Genomic DNA, 26,018 nt, shown 5'->3' with positions numbered 1-26,018 from the left:
GACTCAGGAGGTCAGCAAAAGGTGTTTGAAAGTCCTATTTGGGCCTGATTAAAGGAAAAGTTTCTTCAGGCAATTACTGAGGGAAAAAAGTTATTTAATGGAATAAGAGGTGATTCAGGACAGCAGTCATATTCTCTAGCTGTTTTTGGTGAACACAGATTGGTTTCAATGACCGAAGTCACATTTTTTTCAGTTAAACTTTATGATGGAAAAACTACAACCATTCAATCCCTGTTGCAGCTGGAGCCTGGACTCAGTGCTCTTGTGATAAGCTGAGGGAGGACAATTTCCATGAGTTGTTATTGCAAGGGGAGCAGTATTAACATAACTAACCTCTCACCCGATTAAGCACTAAGAGACTCAGAGGGATAAATCACTGAACAGAAGCAACTTACTGAAAAAGTAAAGAAAAATAGGAGACAAAATTAAGTGGCTTTATATGATCCCCTCACAGCCGGAAGCTAGTCCAGAACTCAGTGAAGACTGTACTGATATCAAGGGAACCCCACTATGAAGAAAGAACATGATGTTATAAATGGGAAAGGACAAGTGAAATATCCCCTCCAAAATGCTGCTGACTCTGGTGAGAAGGTATATACTGACTATATAGGTTATTTTTGAACAAATAATTTTTCAAAAAAATACACTGTTTAAAGTTTTCTGAGATGCTAAAAAGAATCATTGCTGCTCTTAGCCAAGTTCTTCCCCACTAATTGCAATCCAGCTGCTATTAGCCAATTCCCCTGGCTTCGCCAGCTTCCACTGTGATTTGAAACCCTGATAATGTTTTTCATTTTGTTTCTTCTGTAGACAGAGGCAAAAGCATTTCCTTTCCAACACCATGACACAGGCTACAGACAGCCTGACGCCAAAGCTTTCTGCAGATCAATATATTTAATGCATTTGAAGTCAGTAAAATCTCCCAGGCTAGTCCAGGGTTGCCTGAGGAAAAAGAAAGCCAAAAGGCTAGAGAGCTGTGTGAATATGGATTTGATATTCAATTTGCTTACTTAAGGATCTCTCAATTTTAACATAAACCCTTTTAAGTTACCTTGGGTTGTAATTTAGAGTATTTTTCTCAAAAAGTTTTGGTGAGTATGGAGAAAAATTTAATGTAGTAAGTGGAGTCAAATACACTCAAACCCAGGTTGGCAGGAGTTATATTTATATGCATAAAGACTAAACAGTGAATAAATCCCAAAGATTGTACAAACAAAAATATTATCAACGCTATCACACCAATTCTCCTTTTCCCCATCTCCTGGATTTATTTTGTTCATTTGAATATTGCTCCAGCCATTCTGGCCTTTCCCACAGGCTTTCCTCATTTACTTAAGATACTCTCATATTCATTAACCTTCAATCTTTATTGCTCTGAAGCATCTTCCTTGCCCATCGATGAAGTTTTACTGCCTCTTAAATACAAAAGCCAGAGGCAATCACACAAATGAGGAAGCCAGTCATTCTCCTATCAAACCCATCAGAAATGTTCTCCTTCCATTCAGCCTCAAAAATTCCCCAGGGATTCCCATTCACTCTACCTTTTTCCCCCCTCCCAGTCCACAAAACTGTATATCAAGAAAAAAAAAGTCTCACTAAAAAAGCTGCCATACTTTTCAGTCTTATTTTGTATCTATCAAAAAACATGATTATGTGTTAGGCTAACCCATAAAACTCTGTAATACCACAGAGCAATTGCTACCTTGCTATCAGTCTTTAAAACGGCTAAATAATAGTACCCCAAGTTCACTATTTGTCTTGCAAAACAGAAGCATTTTTTTATTGCTTACAATTGGAAGAGCAACTTAATAAACTTCAGCTTTATGTACAACCTTGGGCTGCCAGAAACAGTGAATAAAATAACATCTTCCACCTTAATATAGAATTAACCAAGATGCTCAAACACACATTACTTTAAATGAAAATATTAATTATTTCATGCTAATATTTCAGCAAAAATGTATACAATTATTTCATCAAAGCAGATGCAGTGGGAGGTAAGCAAGAAGAGGTAGCTTGTTACTGGCTTGTGGGAAATAAATTGAGTCTCTCTCTCAGTCATTTTTTCTTGTATGGATTAGGTGGTTAGCAAGAGAAATGTTACCTTTCTGTTACATCAAAAGGTCTGGCTATGAAGTTCCAGACAACTTGTGCTGCTCTCCTGAATACTAACAGTCCAGGTTAACCCAATAATATCTGCAAAGTGTTCATAATAATTTTATAGGGTTTTTATTGAAAATCTGGAAATTGAGAATCAGGGTATATCGCACAATCATTAAATTTAACATCATTTATTTCTCTCTCTGAGTGTATCCCATTTTGCTACAAATCTTCATCCTGGTACATTATAGTGCTACAGGAAAGTAGAGTCCCTGCCACAAATTCCAGGACAGTCTGACTCCAGCAGCTCTTGGGAATGGCACTTTATTCCTTTGTAGCAAACATAAGAGGGGAGCAGGTGGATTATATCATCTGGCTTCAGCACAGCAGAACAGGAGAGAATTAAAGAAACAGCTTCAGTGTCTGATTTTTTGCACAACGTTGTCCTGTGTTTGAAATGGCAGAAATCAGCTGCGGGCATTGCACCTTGGGACCAGCTCTCTGCATGTCTCTGCTTACCAAGTCAAATTGCAGATGCACTGCTTCAGCCAGAAACTTTATGTGATGCCTATCAAAATTCTTGAAGAACTCAGTGATCAAAAAAGTGACAATCCCCTCTCAGAAAAACTGTTCTTGTGCAGGTCCTGAGGCCTCTGTGGCTTGAGGTTCTTGTGATGGAAAAGTTTAGCCTGAAAGCAAGTGAGCAATAAAAACTCATACATGCATTCACATCACAATGCTAACTCTCCTCTGCATAAGCCTCTCATTGAACCAACTCTTCCTAGCTGCCTGCCCCCGCTATTCAGCAATGCATAACAAAATATATGCATTTTAGAAAACAAGCACCATTTCCCTTATGTGTGGTCTTCCTTGTGATTTACCAAAACCAGGTTTTGCCCATGCTTTTTGAACACCTGTAATGTCACATAAGAACTGCATGCTAAAAAGGCAGAAAGATGTACTGAGATATAAGAAAAGGACCTTTTCTGTCTCAACAGGACTGCCATCTGAGCAGCAAAGATTCTGTTTTGAACTTGCATTCTCAGGGATCTCGACTGTAATTTTTGTATCCTACACTACAGGCCTCAAACTTTGCACATGATTTCCCAGTACAGGAAAGCATCTAATCTATCTCTTAAATTTTAATATGGCATATGGAACGCTGTAGTACCTAAAAAGTTCAACCAATACTGAGTCAGACAGATGACAGAAAAAATATTCTGCCTACAAACTTGTATTCTTTTATATGCCAGCAGTGTAGGTAAAAACTCCAGTACACCCCATTGGCTTGTGGACTAGGGACCAAATTCCTCTCTGTGTATATTGGAATGGCTCAACCAGTTGACTTCAAATAACCCGTGCCATTTCATTCCAGAAAAGCATTTGCCCCAAGGGTCTTGCTAACACTTTTGATCATAAACACTAAAAGGGCAGTAATCCTCAAGCTCAAACGAATTAACACGCTAGGTTTCAATGGCTCAGAAGAAGCAAAAGCTGTTCAGTCTTCTGTGAAAAGAAGGCATTTGTCTGATAAATGAAAAAAAAAGACAACCAATCACAGTGTTTTCAAAATAAGCGTGTATATGACAGTTCCAAAATACAAATTATTCACTCCTAAGCACAGACAAGGCTAAATATTATGGACGGCAGGTCACAGCAATGCTCTTCTGGAAGCTTCTCATGAGGAAGGCAAATGCTGCACTCTTTAAACTGACTCATATGGAAGCCTGCTGAAATCACTGGGACCATCCACCTCACTGTGAGATACACCTGCGCTTCCCAGTGCAAGACTAGAAATACAGCCAACCCCAACCCATCCTAAAAGGTAGCTGATACTACATTTATTTTTTGTAGCCATGAAATAATTATACCAAGAGACTTTCAAGAATAGGAAGAGCTGAGTAAGAAGGAACAACATAATACTGCTGTAGTCTTGGATTTGTTACACATATTTAAATATTATTCTGAAGCAGCAGTAATGACCAGCCATTACTTAGATTAGTCAGACCTGAAGAAAGCTGTTAGGAAATTTTGAGGGACCTCTGATATAAATGGGAACTGCGATGGCAAGGAAAATGCCAGGCTGCCAATTAAAGGTCTGGTGATTGAACAGAGTAACAGGAACTTCTCATGCAGATTGCTAGATTTAAAACTAGCTATTATCACTCAAGGAAAAATCGCAAATGTGAACAAGTCCCTCCCTAAAGCAAACACACAATTGCTCAAAAAGCAGCAATATCATCCCCCCCAAAAACATTAAGAAAGGCAGTACTGGAGTTCTGACTTCTTAGACCTTCCTGGAACAGCATGTTCTTGTTGGCTGACTATCTTAAAACACTGGGCCAATAAACAAACAATAAAAAAAAAAAAGAAAGAAACAACAAAAAGGAAACAGTAGCTGAAAAATATTAGGGCAATGAAAATCTTGCCCAAAAGGCAGAGACATACTACAGAAAGACAAAACAGAAGTCCTTTTCTACATAACCATTTCTCAAGAAAATCCATGCTTTTATGCTCTTTTATTCTGCTACAATTCTGTAAAGATCTCTTCTCCTCAGAAGTTTCTACTGTAACTGTTGCAGAGGATTAAAACAAAATGGCCCCAATATTTTCACTGAGACAAAGAATAAGGACATAATAACATTATACAATAGTATGGAGAATGTAAATTACAATACCTTCAAGAGAGCATAATAAAACTGTATTAAACAATGCTGTGAACTGTCAACAAGTGCATCTACAAGCCATGTTTAGGTTAGAACAGCGAAGACTGCAACATCTTTTTTCTGCTCAGTTTAACAGCTCTAGGTGAATTTATCGTGGGTGTGAATTCAAACTCCCAACCAGAAATAAAACTCAAGCTATTTCATCCTGCAACAGTCTGGAAAAGAACAGCAATTCTCATGTGAAGTAATTCTAAGAGGAATCTTCGTACTGTATGTTGGTAGAAGAAGAAATCTTATTTCTTTAGGTGGGTTCTTGGCCAAAAGGAAATTTGGACCACATACAAATTTATGTGTCTGAATATGAAAACCACCACCAGAAAATGCTCGGTCAGTGGCTGCTGAAGCTCCTTTCTCACACAATCATCCCACAAACATCTCCACCTTGGCAACAAGGTGCTCATCTCAAATTCAGGAGCCCCTGTGACCCTGAAACAACATCTAAGCCCCAAAATCTCGAATCTGCTCAGCATACACCTAACAGACACAGGCAAATTTGTACTTCTTGGGAAACACCCTCATTTTCTAGGGTGCAGCTGGAAGAGGTGGTATCCTGTATTACACAAGCATATAGCTGGAGCACTCGCTTGGGTGTGAGAGATCTCATTTCCAGGTACGCCCCTCTCTGAGGTGGCATGGACACTCACTTTCCAGCAGAACTGCAAGCTGTTCTGGAAAACACGAGTGGGGAGTGGTCCACCAGTGCCACTACATCCCTGCCAGAGTGAAGTAAGTTGCAAGTTTCAGGCAGGTGGCAGAAAGCCTTGCGAGAGGATAGCACAGCCCAGTGGCTGGGCAACTTGGTGAGGCAGGGAAGATCCCTCGGTATCACACAAGCAATGAATTCCCACATATCTGGTGGGCTGCAAGGATCACCATGAAGCCTAATAAGTCCTTTTAAAAACCCCTGCTACGGGGACCTACCTCCAGAGAAGAGCCTGGACTCTGCACCCTGTAGGCACTGGGCTCTGCTCAGCCTTTCCTATGGGCTATTTCAAGCCAGTTTCTGCTGCGTTTGCAGGTTTCCACCCAATCCTGGCATGCACTACAGAGGGAGATTGTGTGTCCCAGCCCTATGTCTTTATTGAGCCTTCCCGGGACAGGCTACTGAAGACACCTGTTTCAGCCCTAAATATGACAGCAGAGAAGCACAGTGACTACATCCTGCCCTTTGTTCTTACACCTAAAGCATTTCTGGCCCAGCATTGTAAATGCTTCACAATTCTCCCACCCACTGCAGTGGGAAGTGTATTGCATCTTCTATATTTTGATTTAACTCTCCTCTGTACCTTGCAGCTGAGGACAAAAATGTTGTCCTTGTGATAAATTTCCTTACCATAAGATTACAGACACTAACAACAATGAAGGAAAGAAAAAACACTAGAAAAAAAGAAGTGCATTACTTAGACAAAATAATGGAAACCATAAATCACTGCAGTGACAGGATTAAATGTGAAACCTTTAATTATACATTTAATCATTTACCAACTACTGATTTTCCCTGTAGTATTGTTCATGAAACTTCAATAAGATTTGAGTTTGAGCACAATTTTATTTTATATGTGAATTACAAAAGCAATACATATAGAAATGGTTTTAAGACTAAAAATAATATTAACTTTAATCTTCAACTATGTTGACACCTTTACTGAACACCTTTATTGTTCTCAGTCCTACTGGCCCTCACTTAATGGCATCACTGTGTCAATGCATGTCAAGCCCATCTCCATTGCACAGATATTATATAAAATAAAGTAGAACTAAGGGGGAAATAAGTGGAGGTTCAGAAAGTACACTGCTGTATTAAAACAAGAGAGTGTAATTACATTGTGAGGAAGACACTGTGTTATTTATGAAGTACGGACAAACCCGTGCCCGCAGGCTGTATCTGCTCTGCTGCCTTTTCCACAAGGGGGCAAGAAGCAGCTGCCAGAGCAAAAAAGTGACTCCCCAGCCCCTGAACATCTTTTCCTACAGCTCCCAGAGTCCAGCAGCAGAGAACAGGGCTGTGGTTGCTGTTGCCATCAGGTTCAGGGAATAGTCTCATTTCTGCAAAAATTCTGTGCACCAGCGTAATCTTTCAACACATGCAGAACAGTACTTACTGAAAACAAACAACAACAAAAAAAGCTAAAACAAAAAGCAAAAATAGCAAAATTCCCCTTCTTCTAACTGGACAGTAAGGCAAAGTCCAGACAACTTTTGCTTACACAGATCCCCTCAAAGAATGTGCAGTAAGGAAAAGACTTTAACCAAAATCGGAACGTTGCTAGTATGCGAAGAAAAACAGCCTAAATTTTTTCTAAATACATCATCTAGTATGAATTGTAAAGGCACTATTATACTGCTAGATATTGCATTGCATATCAGAGAGCTGTTGGCAGGGAAGTACCTGTTGTTTGGAGCACCCTCCATTTTGTTCTATCGTGTTGCAGGCTCTGGCAAATTGCCTCAAGGTTCCTAGCTGGGCTGGGCTGTCACACAGCTAAAACCATGATTCAGCTGCTCTACATTTTCTTTAAAATAAAAATGTTCACTGGGCCTGGGTTGCAGGGAAGATGGGTTTGCTCTACTCATTCAGTTCATGCTTTTTGCCCAGGCACAGAAGACAGAAACAGACAGGGCCTTTCCAATGTTTAGGGTGCAGAAATGCAGTGGGGAGGCACTCACTCAGAGGGACTTCCAGCCTTCCCAATGGAAGAGGGCAACATTTTCATCATGTCTTTTGTAGCAACACCAGCCAGAGGACTCCAAGGTCATCTTCAGGTTTTGTTTGGATTTTCTGTCATGTTAATCATCTGTTTTGATTTAGATCATCTTTTTGAAACATATTATCCTCTGTACATGGGACCCTTGAATCTGTGGGATTGGCTTGTTGGTAGTTGACAGACCCTCTGGCTCATTGCTATCAACTGGTGGAAATGCTCCAGACTCTGCTGCCATCTCTGCCTCTACCATTTTTTGGAACAGGCAAACCCAGAAAGAAAAGGGGATCATATAATTAGGTTCTGGCTATCACATAAGTCGACTACACATTTGCTGCTCAGCTAGGTAATTTGTTTCATTGCATTTTGTAAGCAAGAAAAAATTGCCTAGGGAAAACAGGGAACACAGGCCCAGATCTGTGGGAGTTGTAAGTACAGTCAGCACTGGGAAAATGAGTTTTCTTCCTTTCTTTCCTCTTTTGGATCTCTGTTTGAATCATGAAGAGTTTGGACTGATTCAGTAATAGTTAGATGTTTCTATTTCACCCACACAATTTGAAAAGGGCCTTAACAGTACCACATACATAAAAAATCCCATGACACAGCACTGTCCATTTTTTTAAATGCATGCTCAAGGCTTAACATGAAAATATAAGAGGTGTCTATCCTGGTACTTCTGAACACATGTAGGGCACCAGTGTCAGAGACCTGGAAACAGGAAACATTTTTATCATCTTTTTTGCAAAAATTACTGGAGAGGAAATTCCTGAGGCAACGCTTAGAGCAGGATCACTTGTTGCGTACCTGATAATGCAAGGCTGAGATGCCGGGACATTTACTCACCCTGCCGGCGAGATGGTCTGTAGGTCTTTGGAGTTTTTCTGTCTTTCCTTTCTCTAGTCCACTCATGCATCAGGTCCCTTAGAGATAAGGGACAGCCAAAGGAATTTATGTTTCTTGCTCCAAATGTAAGATGGTTTCCTATGACAGAGAGGACATAGAGACCAAATGTGGCATATGAATGCACTGGAACAATCATTTCCGATGATACTATAATTCAAATAATTCCTACCTCCTGCCTTCACCAGTAGCCAATATTGAGAACTAAAAACCCCAAGAGATAGTTTCCAAATAAGCACTCTGGGGAGAGCATTGCTTAGTAAGTTTCAGAATCTTTTACACTGTCCTATTTAGTTGCAGAGTGATAACATGAGGAAAGTTTCCAGTGTTTTACTCTAGTATCTTATGGCAATCAATTCTACTAGCTAATTTTGCACATTTCAAATATGTTTTCCTTTCATCAGTGTTAAATGCATGAGTTTTTAAAGTTGCTGTCCCACCGTTCAGGCACTACAGCAATGACCACGATCCTTTCTGAAATATTCAATCCCATCATTCTACGCATGTTCTCTTCCCTGTACTTTCTCTAAACTATTTTTTCTACTCGCTTTTCACTCCAGAATGTCTTCCTTAAATATTATTCATTGGTTTAGTGGTTTTTTTTGAACACCTATACACTTTTCCTCCTCAGGGATGAGCTGGTTAGACCTAAATATGTTTCAGAATCGTGACTGAGCACTTCTGTTTCCCTCTTTTCTTCCCTGTACCACCAAGGGAGCTATGAAACACCAGTTCAGAGTCAAGCATGATAATCATCTATGGCACTTTTCTTCTTCATTTCCTTCAGAAAATCGGTGCATCTGGTAGAGAAGTGGAAGAGGAGAATTCAGAACATACACACGAATCACATCCTCTATGACCACTGTGCTGACATGGGTCAAGTGGAGAAAAGCAAACATGCAAGCCCCCAAACATACGGCACTTAAGAACATTATTAAAAACAGAAATGGGCAGATGTCTAGCTTTGAGGATTTCAGAGCTCCCCTGAATAATATTTCTGAATTGTCAACTGAATAGCCAAGAGACTGGAATAATTCAGAAAAAAAAAAAAGAAACCAATCAAGAATGGGTAATTATATTAATTGCCTCACAAAGCCTAAAATACAAAGGACTTTTACTAGGGGTAACTCTGGAGGTGAAATCACAAACTTCTCTTCACAGATTTTTCTATTAAAGGTCATGGGTATCAAAATCTATTGTTTCACTTTAGAGCAGTTATAAAGCTACTATAAATAAAGTCTCCTATATGGGCACCTTGTCATTGATTCCCGCTTCAGTGTAATCGGCACTGCAGACACAGGAAATTCTTAAAATAAACAGCAGTATTCTTTACTTACTGCACTTAAAATGGAGTCAGGACTTCTGTACTTTTATTTTAAGATATTCATTATAATTGTTCATTGAGCAAATTATTTTACTACAGTTTAAATGAACACAACTACTATATCAAAATACAGTGTAACTATGACAACAATAACTCATAGTTTACCACTTTTTACCACTAAGCAAATTAAGTAATTTTTTAATGAATTATTTCTTAATAATAAAAATTTTATAATTCCCAAGCAGCAGTGTTAGCATTTACTGTTCCTAGAACTAGTCGAATATCTTCTATGACAATTGCAAATACATCAATATATCTTTCTTAGATAAAAACAAGACCATACAACTGGAAAATACAATGCCCATTCTACTGAAGCTGCTAGAGAACTCATGATGCCTGTTCCAAAGTTCTGGCTAAAAAAAAAGTCCAGAAAAAAAAGTCAAAATACTTAACAACTTCTAAACAAACAGTTCAAAACAACCTGTAGTAAGTTTACTCAAATACAAATGAAAAATCGTGCTAAAAAAGAAAACCTTGTGGAACTACAATTTTTTGTATCCTTCAGATTACATTGCTATATCTTGCTGAAAAAGATTTGGGGATGTGAAGATGGAAGGGTAGGAAGTAAGAAGGATGACCTGAAAAATCTAAACCCAACATTTGAATTAATTTTTTGACAGCTCAAACTGAAATGTGTCTCCTGAAAACCTGGGCCCAGAAGAGTGAGCTCCTTGCTGAGGACAGCCTTCCCAATGCACAGGGATTTCCCGGCTCATCATGTAGAAAGTCTTGCCGGCACAGGGGGAGGGGCAGCATGGACAGACAGAGGATGAAGAAGCTGGGAGAGTTACTTGGGAGCAGTGCAGAACTTCCTTGTTCTGGCCTTCTTGGATGAAATTAGGGAAGCCAGACCTCGGTTGGACCTGAAAATGGTAAGGGATGTGAGGAGCAACCAGATGAGCTTCTAGGGGAACATTGACAGCAAAAGGAAGAGTGGAGAACTGGTAGCTGGGAGATGCTGATGAATCTCCACCCTTGTAGATACTCCAAACTCAAGTGAACAGGGCCCTGAGCAAAGTTATCTCAGTTAGTCTCACTTGGACTAGGACATTGTTGATGCCCTCCAGAAGTCTGTTCTAACCAACATGATTCTGTGATTCTGTGAAATACTTAATTTGCCAGGAGTTTTCCTCCCTATGAATAAATGAATGGTGAGAAAAAATCTGGGGAAAAAAAAACCTGAAAAAAATAAAAGTAACAATTTATCTCATATTTATTACTCTTTTGAAAGAAAAGATGCTGAATTCTAATAGAAAATACTGTGAATGGGGTAAAACCACTGCTAATAGTATTTTTATTTTTTATTTTCATTCTCTATTACCTATATTTTTTAAGCCATTCACTTTGTTCTGCTTTTTTTTTTTTCTTTTACTGAATTAATGCAGACCAATAAAAGAAGATTAACTGATGACTTAGTTCTCATCACTTTCTTGACTAATGTAGGTAAGCTCCAAGTCTAGGTAGGCGCTAGGACTGATTAGATCGGTTTGATAGGCAGCTTTCCCTGTGCCGCATACTGGCAGTTCACAAGTGACACTACAATAAGTGAGAATAGATGGAACACAGAGTTCTGGAGTCTAGACTTTCCAAAAGGGCTTACAGAGGCCTTTCGTTTCACCAGATATTTCTCTGGGCAAAAAGCTTCCTCTGTACCATGGGATGACACCACAGTGTAGGCACTATAATTTTTCCAGGTACATGCTCTGTCTGTTTCTCCCTCTTGCCTCTTCATGTTTATCCAAGAAAAAGCATGAATTTAGCACCATACACTCTTCAAGCCTTCAAGCCTGAGTAAGCAGCTTAATTATTTAGACAAAATACCATTGATTTAAAAGTGTCTGAACAAATTAAATTCAGACTTGTCCACCTCATAGAGAAGGACAGCCAACATTCTCAGGGAATTTCCAATTGTTTTATTTACATTTCTTGTCCCTTTCTTTTATTTCAGGGGCATTTGATACAATACAACACAACATCTGGCATTGCGTGCACACAGCTTCCTTTGAAATCAGAGGAGGCTTTGCTTAAGATGCAGACCTTCAGCTTCCTCTGAATTCAAGAGCAACATATGTGCACCCAAAGACAATATACGAATTAGGGAAGCTGACAAAAGTGATAAAAAAAATAAAATGGCAGTCTCATTTAAATCTCCACTAAAATGAATGTGACTATATACATCTGTGAACGTGCTACCTATAAACATGAAGTAAATCTCACACACCGTCATTGTCATCTTCTTAAACCATAAATTCAGGTTTTTCTAATGTAATTCCACACGGTAATTTTCCAACAAGCTGTGCCTTTTTTTCTTCAGTCTTTCAAAGTGTAAGCATTTAGACAATGGACAAATATCTTCCCCAGTATTCACTTTTACCACATCAGGCATGCTACAAAATAGAGATGCTATATACTGTATTTATTAAATGTAGGCAGGAAGCAACTTCCCAGGCTATAAATGGACCACATTACTCATTATGTTATTTGCTGTAATAGTTGAACACCAATGAGTCGCAGAACCAACAAATATCAAAAAATGGCTACCCAAAAAGCCCTAAAATTAAGTTCTTGAGAGATAATAACTAATGCTGCACACCCCTACTCTTTATGTTATGAACAATATGTACACTATATTTATGCAGAAGAAACCAGTATTTAAAACTCTTACATTTATCATAAAAATAGATTTTATTATAGAAAACAGTGCCTTCCCACAAGAGATTTACAACTGATTAAATAGGATGGCTTGTCCTAAAACACTTACATGATTGCATGCAAAGAAAACAGATGGTCTGTGTAACAGTAATTTGATTTCTTCCAGTAAACATTACTCATGATATAGAAAACGCTTATGTTGATCTCTTCCAGAATGATGTGTGCGCTTTGCATCTCTCTTTAAATGAAGCCTGTAATTCTGTTCAAGGAACAGCACAGCAGCTCTGGTTTCCCAACAAATCAAATAAAATCAGGTAGTCTAATGCATCATTCCTCACTTAAGAGCCTGACAACACAGAGATTGATTTTAACTTTTCACTCTCCCAAAAGTGCTTAACATAATGCCATGATCCTTTCTCATTTACTTCTTTTGTAATGCTTCTTCGCACAAAAAAAAAACCCCTACCATTTCTTCTTTCATCTCTGCCTAAAGAGAAGTATCATAAGCCAAAATACAATGTCTTTTCTCTTCTGATTGGATCTAACGTTCTTCTCCTTTATATGGCTGCAGGTGTATAAGAAGGGAAATAAGTCTCCATGTATCCACTTCAAATTCTGTTCTGTCACCTGAGTCACACCAAGAAGGCTGCTCAGGGAAATTCAGCACCCAAATTTCCCTGAAATGACTTTACTCAAGCTTTATGCTTCCCAAACACTGGATGAAATGCCGTCTGCCTTTGTAAGGCAGACAACCCTCATGAGGTCATCTAATTCACTGAAGTCCTTGGGACCAAACTGTGGATGGGGACTCTGTTACTTGTTCCCACAGGATGACAGTCTGGGCTGATAAAGGATTCATATTGCCTTTTACAGATCTTTTGCATGGGGTGAGTATAGGTGGATTTTCTCAAAGGTATAAATTTAACCCCTAAGAGTGCACCCTTAAATCTAGCCCTAACTTTTACAGGGGCTTCACACAGGGGTATGTTCCATCATCTGCAAGTAATAACTTTCCTGCTGGGATGTAACCCTATCTGTCATTATCTTGTCTTGTTTGATTACTGTTGCTTCACCTGACTGGCTGGGACTTACCCCAGCCAGATGAAGTAAGGGCACAATCCTATTAAACGCCTGCTGGGAACACCCTAATCTGCCGCTCTTGTCAGTGGGAATTAAGGGTTCTCAGCACATTGTAACAGGTATTCAGACTCTTGAGAAATTGGACTCTTAATTAGATATTCCCCCATGGCATTGTGTGATTATTTAATGTTCTGTCAAGACGCCTCAGCAATCTCACAGGCCCTGAATTAACTATCCTAGAAGAGCTCTTTGCCAACTGCAGTTCTGTGAAACCTTTGTCATGCTTGGCCATGGAAGCAAATTGCATTTCATGGAGCATATGAAATGATTTACCCAATGAATTGCCTGAATTATATATAACGCGATCTACTGGCCAGGCTTGAGATGTCCAGTTTTAAATAGTTGTTCTTTCTTTGTCCCTTTCCTAATCCCTTGCATGTGCCCTCCCCTCCACCCTTCCATGCACACTTTTTATCGTCCCACTTGCTGGCAGAGCACAGCAGCAGCAGCAGTCCCTTGTGGCAATGTGGGATGATTCATCACGCAGTCTACATGAGGCAGATTAATACTGCCAGAGCAGTCCCTTATTATAAATTTCCCTTTCTCCTGTCTGGCTCATCTGCGTTATAATATTTGTTACTCACGCATAGATTTCCAACTCAAGCCTATCCATCCAGGGGCTGCTAAAGTTTTTTAATCTATACTGAAAACTTTAACAAAACCCCAAAAGAGTAAACAATTCTGCCTTGCAGCTGATGCCATATTATCAAACGCATTAATAATAGCTACAATAGCATGAAAAATAAAGTGTAAATAAACAGAAGAGTGCTGAATGACATAGTATATCACATAACACATGCACACAACAAATGGTCATCTTTTTATCATTCCCTATGCATAACAGCTTTAGGCATTATCACCTCGGGGAAAAGGGCATAGCATCGAATGTTTTCCATAGCATTTTAGCAACAACGCCTTTCTGAGTACTAAACCCTGTCTCAAGTGTGCAAATTTATGGTGCTTAGCAATCAATACTGATCTCCCCTCCACTTTGTAGATATGGAAGCTAGAGAAGGAGTATTTGGACTACCTACCCTAACTCCTATGACACCCAAATACCCACGCCAGATGCAAGGATTGTAGGCAGAGTGTATCAGCTATAGGTAACTGAAACTTGTGCTGCAGGTAGAGTATAAAAAAGACTATGACTGTCACAAAAGAGGCATTACAATAGACTTCAAAGGTTGTATTTTTAGGAAAAGCTTTATTAAACTTTGAACTTCTCCATCCCTGCTGGGCCACTGTGCAGAAATTGCAACACTTGCATGCTCTCCACTAAGGCTTGTAGTTACCATGTTTGCAACTGCTTTTCAAAGGGCATACTCAACTCTGCTTATCTGTGGTCACAATTTCTACTAAGTCCAACTCAAAGAATTCACAGCCATGGAGTCTCTCCCAGCCCCCTCCATGCCCTCCTACCCAGCCAAGACTCTTGCTTTACCTACTTATATTTTAGGGAGGCCTTTTTCATTCTTCTATTGCTAACAACATTTCCATCAACTACATTTTTTTTATGAGCCTTCAACAGAACCTTAAAATGTGTCTCACAAGCATCATCAAATCCACTTCCACAACGAGGAATCTAACTTCAGATAAATCATTCTACCAACTAGTTTGAACTACAAAAAAACAGCTCCTTGAGTGCTTTATGCATTCTGGCAAGCATCTGCTTTGCCAGGAGTGGATTAAATAACACTACTTCTATTATTCTAATACTGTGGAAGATCATATAAAATATTTATATTGTGAACTGCAGGCAAAATGCCTGTTGTAAATTATGTTTCAGAAGCTCAGCAAGATCTTATATTGATAGAAAAATACCTCAGTTTAAATAATTGGGCAATTTTAGTTATTCCTTATTCTACGAATCTCATGCTATTTTGCTGTTTCCCCCTTGGGAACGTGATCTATTTTAGTAAGTACTATTTTCTGTGTTCAAAGTTTTCCTGTGTACTAGTACAAACACTGCACCCACATTACACTGAAGAACAGGGCCAGCATAGAGGTAACTAAAAATAAAATCCAAATGCTGTCCATGCAGATCAGTGTTCTGCCTGGGTTTCTTCATTGCATTATACAGGGCATCAGACATTTTTTTAGTACATAGCTATAGAGAATTTTGCTTAAATGCTCAATTTTCAGCTGCCTTCCAAATTTGCAAAGAGTTTGCACACGCAGTTATTTGCAAGCTAAGACTGTATGCACAAAACCCTATTGATGTGGTAAGTTGGCACCAATCTGCACGTGCAAGAACAATGTTTACACAAATTGAATATTCTCTCCCCCCAGCATCGTATTCATGAATTTATTGGGGTTTCTCCAGTTCACTATGTGGATGTGCATGACTGCTTTAGGATCACAAGCCCATTCTCACAGAAGTCACTTGTTTCAGCAGGTTCCACTGTAGAAGGCGATTTTCTTAAAACATGGCAAAACACTGTTTTTCCCACATTTCACAACTATCCAGTGCAGGATGGTTGGCATTAGATTCTGCAACCAGCTAAATGCAGTGTATGTATGCATGTGTTGTTTTGTGCAGCCCCAGGACAACGTGGCATGAGGAAGAAGGACATGAGCCATTCCTCTGCAGAATTTTCCCTGGGTAGCAGCTTTTTCAGTCAGTCTGGAGCAAGGACAGCTCACTGAATCTGCACTTTGTCTAACCCTGATGATGCTTTGCCGGGTATCATCAGCCAGGATAGGAGTGAGGACACAGGCAGAGGCAACGCAAAGTGAAACACAACAGAGAGTGCACTGTGCCTTCCCCTCTGTTGGCATAAAGCATCAAAAGCAACCCCGCTGCAGCTCCCATGCAGGCTTTCACATGCTATGGCAGGCAAGCTTTTTAAAGGTGGATACCTCAGTTAACAGCTGAAGTCAGCTGTCAAGCCATCCAAGCTAATGGCATATTTAGTGGCCTTGAAAAATCTTCTCTGCAGACTGTCGCGCACAGTTCTGTCTACACTCAGATTCAGAGACTACTCTAGGTTGCCCTTGCTCAGCCCAGGTCCCATTGCACACAATTTCCCTGACAAAAACGGCTGCACAGTGCTGTTGATACATGAGGTTCACCTCCTCAAGTGAATGAACATGCCTTGCCCTCCAGCTTTACTCCTGTTAGTGAGGGCAGGCATGGGCAAGGGCAGCAGGACGAAAGGAAGCAGCAGGAGATGAAGGGCAGGTTTTCCTTGACTGTCTCACTCTTGTCAATTCTGCCTCAGTTCCAGCACTGCCACTTGGCAAGGACAGAGATGGGGCAGCCAGGCCCATCCTTTCCAATGAGAAACTCTGCCTGCTTTTCCTGATCCCTCCCCGCCGCATGGGTCGGCTCCTTTATTTTGTAAGCACCTCCCACTGCAATGTCCTCCAGCACTCTATCTCCTATTTCCCCAAGGGCTCCTTTCCCCTTGCCCAACAGGAGTGCCCTCAGAGCAGCTCCAAACCCTTTGGTTGCCAACCCCTTCTGCCCAGGCTGCAGCAGGGTCATGGCAGCCACTGAGATCCAGTGCAGCCAGAGGAGTAACTGGTTTGTCCATTCATCCTTTCTGGGCTGGAAAAAGGACTGATTTACCCAGTACTCTCAACTTCAGTAGATCCAAAAGCATAAAGTTAATCCCACCCAAAATCAGGTTCACTTCCGAGGAAAAAAAGAAAAACCTAATCATGTTATTGTAGCCTGTCTTGTGGCTTTTTAACTTCTCCCCCTTCAGCCACAGTATGCAAAGCTGCAATAACTTCAGACTGAAAAGTCAGCCTTGAATGCATTTAAAATGTGCACATTTCCTTTGCTGTTTATGCAGACACCATGCTGACTCTCTGCTCACACCTATAAGAAAACCTATGCGTTTCCCCTCACTGGACTGATTTCTTCCCACTTTCTCAACCTGACCCTCATGCTGACCCTCATGCTCCTGCACTCCCACCAGTCTTTTTCTCCTTTTACTGGCCCTAGTAGAGCAAAACAGTAAAAACACAGCTAGAAAAGTGAACAATGAACATCTATAACCCAGTGAGCACTCATCCCATGTATTAGGTTTTCAAATGATTTTTCAATAGAGATTTATCGGTTGCCTTGCTAGTGGATAGTAAAGCACTCAGCCAAACAGCACCCTCTCTACCTTACTACTTTAAAGATACTTACAATTCTTAAATAAACCAGAAACAATTTTCAGTCATTCAAAGTATGTAAAACAGTTTTGCCTTGCTTTCTTTTTCGCAGTTACCATCAACTATAAAAATAAAGAAATTATCAAATAAATTTTGTTTATTGCTCAATAAATACACTTAATAATAGACTGCTTAGTAAATGGTTTTCATTAAAGGAAACAACATGACAACAGAATTATCCAAGTACCTAAAATAATTTCTTTCAGGCTTGTTCCATGCCTGGGACCCTAAAAGCACTTCCACAAATCTGTTTCTTTACTACCTCCTTGGACATGACCCCAGGAGCAACAGAAATCACTCGGCCCTGCTGAAGCTGTCACATCTTGCCCTATAGCAAAACAGAAAAGCACCTCACATTATCAAGAGAACCCTTCCCAATATTCCTGTAGAAATATCAAGGTGTTTGATTTTCACTTCTATTTTAATCCAGACTCAACTTCCCTCACTGTGTAGAAGTAACCTTAGCATTAGACACACTGTTGACTATTTCAGGGTGTCTACCTCACACAGTGAGCATCTAAGGATATGGCTGAAACGTCCACAAGGCTGCAGCCTACGTAAGAACTGCATTTAGCCTAAAATTTCAAGTAGACTCCAGTAGTCTGGTATCGGGGAAGGGAAATACTTCAATAATCTGCGAGGGTCCAGTCCCACAACAGGATTGCACTCAGATATGAAGCCGAGCTGTTTGTTTTATATCTAAACAGCCTTGCTCATATTTATATGCTCTGCAAAGTAAGGAGGCAGATAAGACTTCAAGTCAAGCCAGGCATTCAGTTACTTAGCAGTGTGTCCCAAGGTGACAAGGAGGATTGAATTTTTGCATCCTTTCTTTTGGAGACCTGGTCAATACATACAAAGAAGCAAATACGGACCAACCATTTGAGTCAGAACTGCCATGTCAGACACAAAGAGAAAACCTATTTTGCTTTGAATTTCCCTGCCCTAAGAACTTCTGTGACAACACATTGTCAGCAAGTAGGATTCTATTGATGCAATCCTCTTCCCCCAGGCAAAATAAGAACCAGGTTCCCAAATACTGATTTTAATATTAAAACAGGTTCAGAGAGAGTCTTTTTCAGGTTCACACTGGAAGTCTTGCTTGGCTTTATGGCTTGTCACAGCTGACATGATTCTTAATCAGAGCTCCTTTAAAAACACAGTGAATAGATAATAATATCTGGAAAACTAGGACATTAAAACTTTGATTCATGTAGCACATTGCTCTAGTCTTATCATACATTATGCATAGCTGTACTATATTTTGAAGGAAACTGCTGTGACGTGTTTTCAGTGGGAGATATACATATGACTACAGAGTCTACAGCATATCAGAAAACAGGATTCTGATGTCTGTAAGGCATTCAGAAAATTAAGCAAAACTGCAATACAGGAACTCTTTGCCCCAAACCAGAAGTATTTTGGACTGATAATGAAACACTTGGATTCCATATTACCACCGATGTATCTCATGGGAGATATAGTTTAGGTGCCTCAGCAGCCCAGTGTCAAGGATATTTAGTTTTCCTAAAAGTCCAGGTTGCCATGTGAAGACTATGCTATTGGAAATATTCAAACTCCAGTGGGTATACAGTAAGGACCCATAGCTGCCTACTTTTATCATGCTAGTTTTGCTTTTTAAAGCAATGGTAATTATTGACAAATTGGTATTGACTGATCTCTTTAACTGTTATGCAGATAAATTTTCATCTTTATCATTTACTTGACAGTGCAAACACCATATCCCCACTTTAATGACGTGACTGACTTTAAAGATTCACAAATTCATTACTACGGTACATATCAAGGTTAAAACAGGGAGAATTCCCTTATCAGTATGAAGGACTCGTACAGTTTGCAACAATCCTAGATGAAATTACCCTTTTGTCTTTCAATAAGCAGAAATCTCCTGCAGTGGCAAATGTTCCTAATGCACTGTTTCATCTTGGCAATCATCTGAAAAGCATCTAATTTAATTAAAGCTTTAGGACAAAATCATCTCTCCTTTAACAATTAAATATTTATGTTAACACACATATCACTTAATTGGCATAACATATCAAAGGGTATTAATTTATTGCACAGGGTGTAATGACTGAAAAAAAGCACCTAGCACAGGTTTAAAAGTCTTTTCTGTGTTAAACACTAAATAAGAAATTGCAGAGAAAGGGCATCAAAGATACAATAATAAGCGAGAATTAAGACAACTGAGATTTTAATGATCATTAGCTCTATGCTACCACTATGCTAACTGCTGGCAGTACAAGCTGTATGACAAGTCACCAGAAATGCTGTGTTCACAGAAGCCACATTAGCTAATGCTGGAATTGAGAGAAAGAACAGGAGCAGAGATTAGAGAGATCCTAGACTCAACAGTAAGTCTGTGTATTCTTGGTCATTAATCACCGCTGCACACTTGATTCCAGGGCTGTGGCAAAGAAGCTATAAGTAGCATAGCACTATCTATGTCAACATGAACTGTATAACGAAACAATATCTACAGCCTACATTATCTCGACAAAGATCAAAAGAATGTATCACATTTTATTCAATTATCTGGCAGAGAGAGACAGAATTTAAATATGTGAAAGACACACTAATTGGAAACATCCTTTCCAGGCTTTTTTTCTGCCTTTTTCCTAGGGAATTAGAATATATCTGTGAAGGGGAGGAGGTGAGAATTTGTCTGAATAGTTGCTAAAATTAACTTAAATGTGCAGTTACAGGCCATCTCTTCAGCTAACAAGCGCTTACTGATACCATTTTATTTAGTAAGAAGCTGACTTCTACTCTAACAAGTAGCTCAGTGGGGAACTTTCAAGAAACTTCAGGGGGGAAAAATCAGAAATTAACCTCTTATATACTACTTTTTGAGGTCTTACAGGCTCTGCTTTTAAAGCCACATTTTTTTATTTCTCTAATGAAGATCAGAAAAGAAACCCAAAAATTAACAGGCATAGACATTCAGTACCAATTCAAGGGACTAGTTCTGGTGTAGATATGTGTGATTACCATGTCATACAGCCATTTGAAAGTGTAAAAGCTGCTCATTGAAGTTGCAAATATTAGCAAATAAAGCCTGTTTAAGCTAGAGTGTTAAAACACTTTAAGTTGGCATGACCAGATGCTGATACTAAATGTAGTCCTGGATCTCTCAATGTTGCTGCCTTTGTAGGTTTAACCCAGGCCAGTTCCTTCCAGAAACACTTGTGGCAGCATCAGAGAGGACACAGGCAAGGGAATAAAGCAGTGGGCTGGAAGGAGGAGGGGATGTCTTCCTTCAGTGGCAGTACAAGTTTAAAGTGCTTGATCTCATCTCCACCCTCTTTCCTAAAAGCAGAAAAGGATGCAGGAGGGAGAGAATACTTTAACTCCCAACCAGAAAGACTCTTCATTCTACATCCCAGAACTAGCTGGGAACTAGTCTGTGGACTCTCCCCAGCATTTATTTTAAAAATTATGTCAATATCTAGTCTTCATCTCAAACTTCAGCTTTTCTAAACAGAAAAGCTTGCTCCTTATACGTAACCTGATAACTACAACACTTACAAACACTCATATAGGAGCAACTGCTTATGAATATTCCCAACACAGTTCTATGCACATTCATTTAGCTATTTGCAATGAACTTTCTCACAATTATTACCTTCAAAATAAGTTACGTGCTATTCATCAGTTTTCTAGGGAGATGTTCTGCAGTTAAGAACAACATTTGGTTCTCTGAGGGCCCTTAGAAACAAAAGGAAATTTCAATCTGAGATGGACTGAGCAGTTGATGAAGATTGTCTTCAGAAGTGTAACATGAAATGGCTGTACTAGATCACAACATAGAGTCCAGTACTCTACCTTTGACAATAGCTAACAACAGATACTCACGGTGAAAAAAAAAATTAGAATGTCAAGTAAAGAAATTTTAGTAATCGTTCTGTTTGGGACTTTCTGAGCCCAGACTGTTTTGTCCTTAATTAGTCTTGAGAGATTACTTTTAAATATATTTTTCAAAATTATATTGAAATCATACATGCTTTCAGCATCTAAAACAGGGTAGAAAGAAAAGTATTTCCTTATGTTTTAAAAATTCTGCAACTTCTTTTGATGACTTCTGTTTCTTGTGTTGTGAGAAATACCAAACACTTGTATTTGTTTAACATTACCATTTCATATTTAACCATAGCCCATCTCAGTTGTCTCTTTTCAAAGCTAAAAAACTAGACAATAAAATAATAGATGATATTCAGTATTGATAAATTCAAAGGAATGTATATGGAGAAGAAAATGCCCTCTTACTATTCAAATATAAGGCTGGGTCTGAATTAGCTAGTGCTGTTGAGGTAACAGATCTCAGAATCACCATGGACAGTTTTGAGAAAACATCCAGTCAGCTGCAGTGATGGTCAAAAAGGCAAATATAGCATTATTGATAATCAGCAAAGGAACAGAGAACAAAACAGAAAACAAATAATAACATTTAATAATAAACAATAACCACTAATAATAATAATAATATAGTATTAGCATAATTTATCTAAATTAATGGTAAAATTATTATTATCATTAACATTGTTATTATTATTTGCTATTATTATGGTATTGTGCAAAACTAGCATGGGTCCACACCTTTGCTGATTCACAGAGTTCTGGTCCACACTCTGAGAAAGAACAGAATAAAACACCACAAGGTATATATTATACACTACACCATACAGAGACCTCAACAAGCTGGATGACTGGGCCAACATGAATTGAATGAGGTTTAGCAAAGATAATTGTAACGTTCTGCTTCTGGGGTGGAATAATCCCAAGCAGCTGTGCAGGCCAGGGACTGACTGATTTGGGTGTGCCTCCTTGCAGCAAAGAAACCGACCTGGGGCCTTGACTGCATGAGCCAAAGTAAAACCAACAGATGAAATATTGTCAGTGTTACGTTTGGCATTTGTTAGGTCACACTTGGAATAGTGAGTCCAGTTTTGGACGCCCACTTCAAAAGAGACATTGAAATATTCCAGGTGGTCCATTGAAGGGCCACCAAGTTGATTAGAGGGTTGGAGAATTTGATGCCTGTTGAAAGGTCAAAGGAATTCAGTTTGCTCAACCTAAAGAGGAGAATGGGCAGAGGGGAGTCTAATCACATTCTCTCAAAACCTACAAGGTAGTTACAGAGAAGATGGAGGTGACAGGACAAGAAGCAATGGTCATCAGTTACTTCAAAAGGAAATTTCATCGGTCTATGTGAAAAAGTTCTTCACTGTGAGAGCAACCAAACACTGGAACCGGTCATCCAGACAAGTGGTGGAATCTCCGTTGCTGGAAATTATTCAGGACTTGTTTTGTTGGGCCAATGGATAACCTAATCCGAACCCCTGCTGTCAGCTGTAGGTGGGCTCAGATGATCTCTAAAGGTCCTTTCCAATCTCGGCTTTTCCCTGCTTCTACACGGGAGGGCAGCAGGCACAATGAATTTTCTGAAACAGCTTCCACAGTGGGCAAGGAGCAGCAGCCTAGCACTCTTTAACAATGAAAAAGAAATGCCAGAGACAGAAAGGGGGAAAAGAGAGGTTTACAGAACCATGAAAGACCCAGAACAGGTAAGTATGGAAGAGGTTGGGTTTTTTTCACAATACAGGAAGGAGGGGATATAAAATGAAATTTTCAAAGGGAAGACTTGAAAGAAACCAAAGCACTTTTACCAACAAAACAAAACAAAACTGACCTGTGAAACTTACTGGCTTATATTTTCTGTGTATCAAAAGAATAAAGGGAATCAAAAGGACAAGCTGAAACGAGTCCATCAAGGACTGTTAACAGAAGAGATGCAGAAACAAACTTTGCACAGGAAGTCATCAAGTACTGAGCTGACCAAACATGGGAGAGTATACCATGGCAAGGATCACAGTATGTACTCATGCCTGTTCTGCAAGGATTTTCCATATTTGGAAAACTAGAGTTCATGGGAGAATGTTTTACCTAAAAAATTCTCAACAAAAACAAATTCTGATGCCTTTACTGCCATGTCTGAATCAGGAAGACATTCACTGGCTCAGTGGCATATCCCATCCTTTTCTTTTTCTTTCTTTTTTCTTTTTTTAAGATTTCCACTCGTAAAGCTTAATTCTTTCCCCAAGGACAAAACTAAATCCTGCAAAATATACCAAATTCCTGAGCTTTTGGATAGCTGGCTACATAACAACCAACATTTGGCCTATTTTTCTTTTTTAACTGATGCTGGGAGCACTGAGATGGAAGACGGGTCGTGCATATGATTATAGCAACAGTGGGAATTCTCCTGGCTTTACAAATGAGAACCATGGCTTACCACAGGGAAGCCACAGAACGCCTTAAGGCCTCAACTGTAGCAGACTGTCTAAACCTGCTGTGCAGCAGGATTTGTTTCTTAAAATTCACAATTTACATCTTTTTGTCAGAAGGGAGGTTGCACATTCTCCTCTTGAAAAAAGAAAGAAGAAGTGTAGATTTTGTTAGTAGCCTTTGGTAAGCATTTATTTCTTTTTTTCTAACTGAAATGTTCCAAAGGAAACCTGATTCATTTAAAAGTGAAAGATGAGCTCGCATGCGTTTTATTGGTAGCATTCTCAGAGCATGATGCTGCAATACTGCATCACAGCAGAGCTCTGCTTAGTTCATTTTCCCTGTCATACAAACTCAGAGATAGCTAAGGGTAGCTAAGTTGCCCAGCCATACCAAGAGGGGTACAGGACAGGAATAGCCATAGTATATATCTCTATTGGGATCAATGTCAGAATGCTGTCTGGTTTCAATTCATCCATAATTTCCTACTCAAGTGTTTAAATGGACTAATGCAGGGTAGACATGCTGATATAATTTTTCTAGGTTTTTACACATTACTAACATTAGAGGACTGAGCACTAAAACTCTTACTTCTTTAAACAAAATCTTTTTCTAATAGAGCCAAATTTCACTGCTGCTTTTCGCTGTGATCAAGTATCAAAACCAAACGGCGGTATCCTAGGATGATACATGTTTTTGAGCTATATTCACAGGCATCTTGGCCCACCATATTACATCCATTCTATCAAAATATTGATAAGAAATTAAAACATCCAGATTTGAGTCACTTACAGCACATGGCTCAAATAGTCACGTCACAAAATAAACAGCAGAGCATTAAATTTCCTTCTGCTTTGCTTTTCAAAATATCTTCAAAAACCAGAGGTAAGTCAGTGGGCCTCTTCATATACAAATATCTCATTTATCAGATCCATTGTTAAGTATGCAGATTCATGAAAGGATTAAATTCTGTTTATATAAAAATCTCTGTATATTCAATGACAAAGAAACAAAATTTTCTTTTGCAGATGGTGGTAAGCAATTGCCCAAAAGTGCTGAAATCTGCTTTATTCCCAGCCACTACATCAATTTCTTATTGTGGTGATTTGCAAACTGTAATTTATCAATTTGTTTTGATTTGTGACAGTCAGTTGTGTTCTTCAGGAGTCACATTCTCTGGGTTGCCTTGGTTTCACCATAGAAAGGATACATTTATGTTTTCTGGTATGTTTGGACAGATTAGAAGGCCAAGGAACTGGAACAAGAATACCCAGAAGATTATTTGTATTTTAAATACAAATGAAAAAAGAAAGCCATCCAACCCCACCCACTTGAGTAGCAATGTTTATCTGGTAAGACTTAACGAGAAAGTAGCAAATTTCAAGTTACATGTATTACTGTGAAAGATTTGTGCGGGGCGATAGATTTCACAGAGTTTACAAGATTAAAAAAAAACTCTAGGAGAGAAAACCTTAGACTCAGTATATTAAATGACATTAATTGAATGCATGCACTGTTTTAAGATGTTCCTCTCATTCATCAGAAAAAGCAAATAAAAATATGAGGCAATGCTAGAACCCACAGCAAAATATATTCTTTACACCAGTGAAAAGAACAATTTGTTTCAAGTAAAATGAGGATCCTTTTAAATGGATCACAAGTTACTCTTTAAATGCTGCTTTTTTTCCAGAATAAATAAACCAGATTATCATAATTCTAATTGAATTCCAAATATCTTTGGCCCCATTTTGTTGCTGTTTGGAATACATTCAACAAAATGAAAATGGTTTGTTGATCTGTTCCATTGAGACGATGAGCTATTATAAGCAGATAATCAATGACTTCCAGATATGGTGTCAGCTTCTTAAACACAAACAGAAGATCAAACTTTGGAGAAGAACAGAACTGATGTCATTATCCTGTGACCCTAATGGAAGTTGA

The 26,018-nt window shown here is 39.1% G+C and overlaps 1 protein-coding gene across 1 annotated transcript in view; it reads right to left on the bottom strand.

Moving 5' to 3' along the window:
• The window catches only part of LOC142053177 (poly(rC)-binding protein 3-like), a 429,523-nt gene extending 421,063 nt beyond the window's left edge, over positions 1–8,460 (bottom strand). Inside the window, exon 1 of the mRNA XM_075084443.1 lies at positions 8,372–8,460. The gene's annotated coding sequence lies outside the window, so the exon portion shown is untranslated. The remainder of the gene's footprint in view (positions 1–8,371) is intronic.
• Positions 8,461–26,018: the final 17,558 nt, after the last annotated feature.

Source organism: Phalacrocorax aristotelis, chromosome 2 (assembly GCF_949628215.1).
Source record: "Phalacrocorax aristotelis chromosome 2, bGulAri2.1, whole genome shotgun sequence".
Lineage (NCBI taxonomy): Eukaryota > Metazoa > Chordata > Aves > Suliformes > Phalacrocoracidae > Phalacrocorax > Phalacrocorax aristotelis.
Note: the sequence above shows the minus strand (reverse complement) of the source record. Positions and strands in the feature narration are given on the sequence as shown.